The sequence below is a fragment of the Dioscorea cayenensis genome, unplaced genomic scaffold, assembly GCF_009730915.1.
Source record: "Dioscorea cayenensis subsp. rotundata cultivar TDr96_F1 unplaced genomic scaffold, TDr96_F1_v2_PseudoChromosome.rev07_lg8_w22 25.fasta BLBR01000847.1, whole genome shotgun sequence".
Lineage (NCBI taxonomy): Eukaryota > Viridiplantae > Streptophyta > Magnoliopsida > Dioscoreales > Dioscoreaceae > Dioscorea > Dioscorea cayenensis.
Genome location: NW_024087238.1, coordinates 79,741 through 86,937, shown reverse-complemented (window position 1 = coordinate 86,937; position 7,197 = coordinate 79,741). Strand labels below are relative to the sequence as shown.

Sequence of the window (7,197 nt, the reverse complement as noted above, 5' to 3'; positions counted from 1 at the left end):
GTCAGAACACGCGAATGTGACTGCCTTTGTGCTCCTCTGAACCATGTATTTGTTTGAGCATGATGGAGGTTGGCACACAATCACGTGTCTTTGAGCACAACTTGTGTCTCCGTGTTTGTTCACTCCAAGATTCTATCAACAAAGTGCATCCACAATCTACTTTTGGCTCCTTTCTTCCACTATTGTCTCCATAACCCTATATGCACAAAAAACACAAATACACATGTATAAGAGATAAAATCTGAGAAAAGTAATGCTCAATGTAAGAAAAAAATACTTCGTATTACTAATACACAAGCACTTATCAAAACCCCCCACACTTAAGCTTTTGCTTGTCCTTAAGCAAAAATACCACATTAAAGCATAGAAGAAGGAAAAATTTAAAGTGCTTGGACTTAGGTTCACCAAAAGCATGCAAGGGAAGCATTCTACAAGTAAGGGAAAATTTTAACACCGAATAAGAAAAATCAATGTTCTACCTAAAAACTGGAATCAAAAAGTTTAACAAACCCAATATCGTGTAAGTGTGTGTAAACTCAGTCAAGTCAACCCAACGTGTACTCCTCAAAGTTCTAAGTACAAGGGACTTATTTATGTATAAAAAGAAAGGAGAAGATAGTAGCTTCACACATGCTCTAAGGTAGCCCTTGCTTAAGCGGCTACAAAGGTAGCTTTCACACTTTCGAGGTGGTACCTCTTCTACCAAGATGGTAGCTTTTACTCATCCCATGAGATAGCTCTTTCTCTCATTAGGGCATAACTAGTATCTAACTTATGAGAGTAGCTCCATATTTCATAGGTGGTAGCTTTTTCCACTGCCACTGCACAAACAAAACAAACCTAACTTTTTCTTTTCATTTAACCATTTTTTTATTTGAAGAAATTAAAATAAGAAATAACTAAACTAGTCCCTTAAACATCGAACATGAGTTTCCACAAGGTTTAATGAGCGAGTAGTGCAACAAGTGTCAATTGGCAAAAAATTCCTAAAAATTCAAGTAGAAACTAGAGCATGAGAACATTCGATGTTAAAAAGTCTCTTAAACTTAAGAATACAACCATTGCAACTAAAGTAAACCGCCATTGGCTACATGAGCATGCACAATCAACGCATAAGTATAGAACATGTGTAATGTGAACTCCCCCCTCCCCCCAACAACACTTAAGATGTACATTGCCCTCAATGTACACATGCAAGCACAATAAAATATAAAACAATAAAAAAACATATGTGGAGGTGGGAAACTGAAACAATAGTCCCCTAAACTCCTAATGGTACGTTTGATAGAGCTATGTTCTTTGAGAGTTGAGTTCCAATGGATTGTGGAGCAAACAGGGCCATGTGAAAATCATAATGACCGTGTCTATGACTATTCCTTAATTTCCATACTCACAAGACCATCTACATGTATACAAAAGGGGGTTCAGTAAAACTCAACAAAAACAAAACAAAATAAAACTCGAGTCTATAAAAATATGAAAATGAAATACAACTCGAGACAACGAAAATAAAAGATAAACTTAGAAGAAGGATCCTTTCTGAGTGATACAAGTCCAACATAAATACAAAAATAAAAATACGAAAACAAATGAAGAAATTAAAGTAGAGATGCCTCAAGCGTTAATGTCTGCTACTGTCTTCTCTGCTGCATAGCTGGAGAAGATACTGATGCTGGTGGATTAGTCGGTGCTGCTGGAACTGGTGATGCCTGAGGGGTACGAGGTCTCATCATGAACCGAGAAGTCGCGTCTCGCTTTAGTAGCTGTTGTTGAATGTCGAGACGCACCATAACCTCCATGTGGTTCGCGGCTTGTGTCGCGCGAACCTCAGCCAAGTCTGCCTATAACACACCCACAGCACTCTCGAGCCTCTCAAAATGATCATGGGCTCGAGTCAGAGAGAAAATCCGAACTGGTGGTGGCTCCTATGCTATAGGTGGTGCCTCTATCTCCATCTTCTCCTCCTGTAGCTCGGGAACACCCTGAGACCCCTTAGTAACGTCACCTCCTCCCTCATCTATCTCTGGAGCAGGTGTAACCTGTATATACACTGCCGCTCGATACCTGTGCACCATCCCCATCAATCTCATCATCTTTATGCCTAGGGAAGCAAGTACAATCATCTTCTCGGCCCCTCTGATCGCGTCTGACAAACCCATCCCAATGATGAGTTTAGTGATGTAAGCGCCGGAGAAGAGGATACTGATCCTGCATACTGTCCCTAATTCAGTAAGTACTCTGCCAAGATGTGTCCAAAGTGGATCGGTGTGCTCCGTACCATATAATATAAATATAACAGCTCATGTTAGCTAGGTAGACCGGTGCTGTCATCACGACCATTCACTGATATGCTCAGAACGGAATAAATATATCTATAGCTCGGCCGAGAGAGACACGTGGCCTTCGAAAGCCCCGCCTCATACTGACCCTGGCCACACAACACGTTGTAAGCACGTTGCGGTGTCATACTGTCGGGGTAATCAGTCGGTAACTACTCATACTCCTCTGTACTGATGAACGCCTCATCATACAGACCCAAGCGGACTGAAAACTGAGTGATGCTCATATTGTGATACTGTCCAAAGGCTCTGAACTGTATGCCGTCAATGCTATCAAAGCTGGAGTACGAGCGGTCAAACTCGAAAGACGCTAACACCTCTAATCTCAGCATACGAATGGCAGGATCATGAATGGACAATGATATGCGCCAACTGCCTACGGTGAGGAGCTCCTTAACCCCATCTACTATATCATTGGATAACTAAACCTTCCTAAGCCACTCAAGTCCGGGAATCGTGTCAGACTAAACTTGAGCTTCGAAATTCACTCAAACCGACCCTGGTGCTCGAGAATAGCGAACTCCATGTGATCCAGCTCAGGGGAATGCTCTCTGGGATGCTTGCTGGCTTGTTTTTTCATCTTGGGGCCATATCTGTAAGAATTGAAAAGAAAATTGATCAAATACACTCACAGAATAATATTGCAGAAATCCTCACGGTCGCGTGGGAATTCCACATGCCCATGTGAATCCACAGGGCGTGAAAGTCGCACGGTCACCATGTAAAAATCAGAAAAATACATAAAAATTTCACTTTAAAATCACTCTCATGCATGCACCAACCAATTAATTATGAAAACTAAGCAGCAAACACCAATTTAACCGAAATAAATCAAGATTTGGTGAAGAAAAAGGGAGACAGGGCTTACCGACGAGATGAACCTCTAAAACCTTGAATGCAACAAGAAAACACCCCCTAAATCTCTATAAATTGACAGTGAAGGGTTGAGAGAGTGAGGAGAGGTGTCGATTGAGTGTTTGGGAGTTAAAATAATGAAGGGGAGTGAGTGATTTATAAAGAAAAGTCACGCCTCTTCACAATCTACACAACCAAACGGGCGTGTGAAAATTACCCACGCCCGTATGACTCCACAGGAGGGCTCACAGGGGCAGACACACACCCCTGTGTGTTGTCAGGATGGCCTCTGGCTTTCTCTAAACGCATCCCCATGGTGTATGAAAATTTCCCATGCCCGTGTGCCTGACCTATAGGGGCACTCACACGCCCCTGTGTCTTTTCGGGATGGAGGAGAACTCTCTGTAGAGATTCACACAGGCGTGTGGAAATTACCCTCGGCCGTGTGTAATTCACAGGGTCATCCACACACCCCTGTGTTTTCTCGGAATGAAGTCTGAGACTCTATAGAGAAACACACGCCCGTATGGAACCCCCTCCCCCCCCGCGCGCGCGCGCGCGTGACCGTCACAAGGTCGTTCACAGGGGCAGACACATGCCCTGTGTCCTCTCGGGATGAGCTCTGAATGAAAACGCAGGCCCATATAGAAATTTTACACGGCCGTGTGTCTTCTCTAGATGACTTAGAAAAAAATCACAGACTCTGTAGAAAATTTCTACACACTTATACAAATATACACATACAGAGCTTGCTTATACTATGAACAACTGACCAGAAAATCATGGAAAACACGCTCAAATGACCAATAAACTTCATCAATCACAATTAAGCCCACGAAAACACCAATGATCCACGAGAAAAACACAGCAATAGCATATAAAAATCAAGACACCAACACTCAAGTCTTATTCATGCAAACACTAAACTAAAACCTAAAAAATAGTAAAGACTTGGGTTGCCTCTCAAGAAGCACTTGTTTAACGTCACTAAGCTTGACGTACTTGACCTTACCTCACGAGGACTCATAGATGAAGGTTTCCCTCTTACCTACAAACTGAAAGAATGATGAACATAATATTTTGAAGGTAGAGAGGGAGTTATCGAGCTTGTTACCACACAAGGGTTCGTCACCCTTAATCCGTTCTTGCACATCCCCATTAGCCTTGGGCGCTTCTTGTAGTGTCTCCTTGCTCGCTTCATCTTGTGGATCATCCTCTTCATGATCCCTGGGGTAGGCTGCATCTTGTCCTCTAGACCAAGCGTCATAACTTCTTCATTCTTTACCGGTCCAGACACATCATTTCCTACACATATTCATATATTAGCTCATCAGTAGTGTCAAGAAAATACGAAGTATCATCAAAATCAAGAGAATGTCTCATGGCTTCGGCAAGGCGATATGTCAACTTGTCATCACCAACTCATAAAGTCAACTCCCCGCCGTCCATGTCAATAAGAGCCTTGGAAGTGCGTAAGAACGGCCTTCCAAGTATCAGCAGAACATCGACATCCTCATCAACATCTAACACTACAAAATCAACAAGAAATATGTACTTGTCAACTTTCACAAGTACGTCTTCAATGATGCCCCTCGGATACCTAACCGTTCGGTCCACCATTGAAGTGTCATCCGAGTGGGCCTAGGCTCTCCCAAGCCTAGCTTCTAGAAGAATGTGTAAGGCATAACGTTGATGCTAGCCCTTGAATCCGCCAATGCCTTTTCTTCACCCAAATTGCAAATGTTGCATGGACTGATAAAGCTTCCGGGGTCTTTCTACTTGTTCGTTATATTCTTTTCCAACACCGTTAAAAATGAAGCATCTAGAATCACAGATGCACTCTCCTCCAAATTCCTCTTGTTGGTCAAGAGGTCCTTCAAAAACTTTGCATAGCAAGGCATTTGAGACAACGCCTCGGCAAATGGGATATTGATGTACAACTACTTGAATAAACCTAAGAACTTCTTGTATTGCTCATCATTTTGGTCGTTCTTCAATCTTGAAGGGTAAGGGATTCTTAGCTTGTACGGTGGTTGTACCACCCCTTCTCTTTTACTATTTCCTCAACCTCCATAACCTCGGGTGATTCAACATTGGTCATGTCACTCGGGAGCCTATCCTCAACTTCATGACCACTTCTCAAAGTGATCGCCTTCACATGTTCTCTTGGGTTGGTTTCAGTGTTGCTAGGCAAACTCCATTAAGGTCTTTTCAAGAGTGACATCGCAATTTGGCCCACTTGGTTCTCCAAGTTGTGCAATGATGCGGTGTGGTTGCGAAGTGCGGCCTCAACTGATTGAAATCTTGTATCCGATGATTGAATGAACTTGATCAAGGCCTTCTCTAGGTCAATCATCCGGTTTTGTAACCCTGAAACTCGATTCTCCATGTTCGGGGCTTATTGTTGTTGTTGGAAACCCGGTGGTGCCATATTCTTCTGTTGCCCTTGATTACTCCAAGAAAGGTTCGGGTGGCTCTTCCACCCCGGATTGTAGGCGTGGCTATATGGATTCCCTTGGCCTCTCATTGCATTACCCACAAAATCCACTTGTTCTATTGAGGATGTAGCACCAATAGAAATAGGGCAATCAGATGGAGTATGTCCTCCTCCACACCCTAGTGCAACTCGTCATAGCCCCCACTCTAGGAGAAGTTAGAGTGTCTAACTTCTTGCTCAATGACTCAACTTGGGCCAACAATGAGGTAACTGCATCAATCTTATAAAGTCCGGCTACCTTCTTTCTGTCCCTTGTATTCCATTGATAACTGTTCATAGCCATTTCTTCAATGAGATGTCATGCTTCTTCAGGGGTCTTGCTTCCTAAGGTATCTCCTGCGGCAGCATCAAGTAACTTCTTTGTGCTTGGGTTCAACCCACTATGGAAAATCTGAATAATAATCCACTCGGGGAGCCCATATTGAGGACATTTTAGCAGGAGCTCCTTGAATCTATCCCATGTCTCAAATAGAGACTCCAATTTTGTTTGTACAAAAGAGGATATTTCATTCCTAAGCTTTGCAGATTTTCTGGGAGGGAAATATCGGGCAAGAAAAGCTTCTACCATCTCCTCCAATGTAGTGATCGATGCTCTAGGTAATCAATGTAGCCATTGCTTCGCTCTCCCTTTTAAGGAAAATGGGAAGTCCCTCAACTTAATAGCATCATCCGTAACACCAAGAAGTTCTCAATGTGATTGTTTAGATCCTCATTGGCCAAACATCAAACTGTGCTGACTGCTGTAACATCTGGATGAAACCTGGCTTGAGCTCAAAAGTCTAAGCCGTAATCGGTGGCCGCACAATATATACTAGACTATGTGCTAAAAACTGCGGGTCTGGCATAATCTGAGAGTGTCCTCTGCTGCTCATTCTATTCTGCCATGTCATCAGACCCTTCACCTTCTATCTCAGCTTGATTAGACTATTCTTGCACAGATTCTTTTCCCCTTCTATGAATTCTTCACTCATTGTCCGGATTTCCTTCAACCAATGTCGAAGAGTTTCCTCGGGTCATAACCTGGAGCTGCAACCAAAGAATTAAAGGCAAATCAAAACGATGGAGGAATAAGAAATTGTGAAATAGAACAAGTGATGAATAGCTAAAATAGCAAAGTGCAAAGTGTTTCCAAAACGCCTATTCCCCTGCAACGGAGCCAAAAACTTGACACACCCCTTGCGTGTATACCGTAAGTGCACAGATTGTCAAATTAATAATTACCCTAGTGAGTGGGTAGTCGTATCCACAGAAAATAGTGATCAGAAACACTAGAATTGCTATTTAACTAGGATGACGATGATTCCAAGGTGGTATGAACAATATCAATGTGAAAAAAAAAATAAAAAAAACGAGAAAGAGAGACGTAATAAAATGAGAGGAAATGCAATCAATAGAAAATGGGGCACCCAGACATTTCTTACCCTAGGACTATTGCTTTAAGTGCAAGACTAATCATTATGTCTCCAACTGATGTCTAATGAGTCGTGGAAATCTTTAAACACACGG

General features: G+C 42.6%; 1 non-coding gene across 1 annotated transcript; it reads left to right on the top strand.

Annotated features, from left to right (window-relative positions):
- The first annotated feature begins 6,104 nt into the window (after positions 1-6,104).
- LOC120255119 lies at positions 6,105-6,211 on the top strand. Its single transcript, XR_005534909.1, has one exon. It is a non-coding gene; the product is annotated as a small nucleolar RNA R71 (small nucleolar RNA).
- The last annotated feature ends 986 nt before the right edge of the window (positions 6,212-7,197 follow it).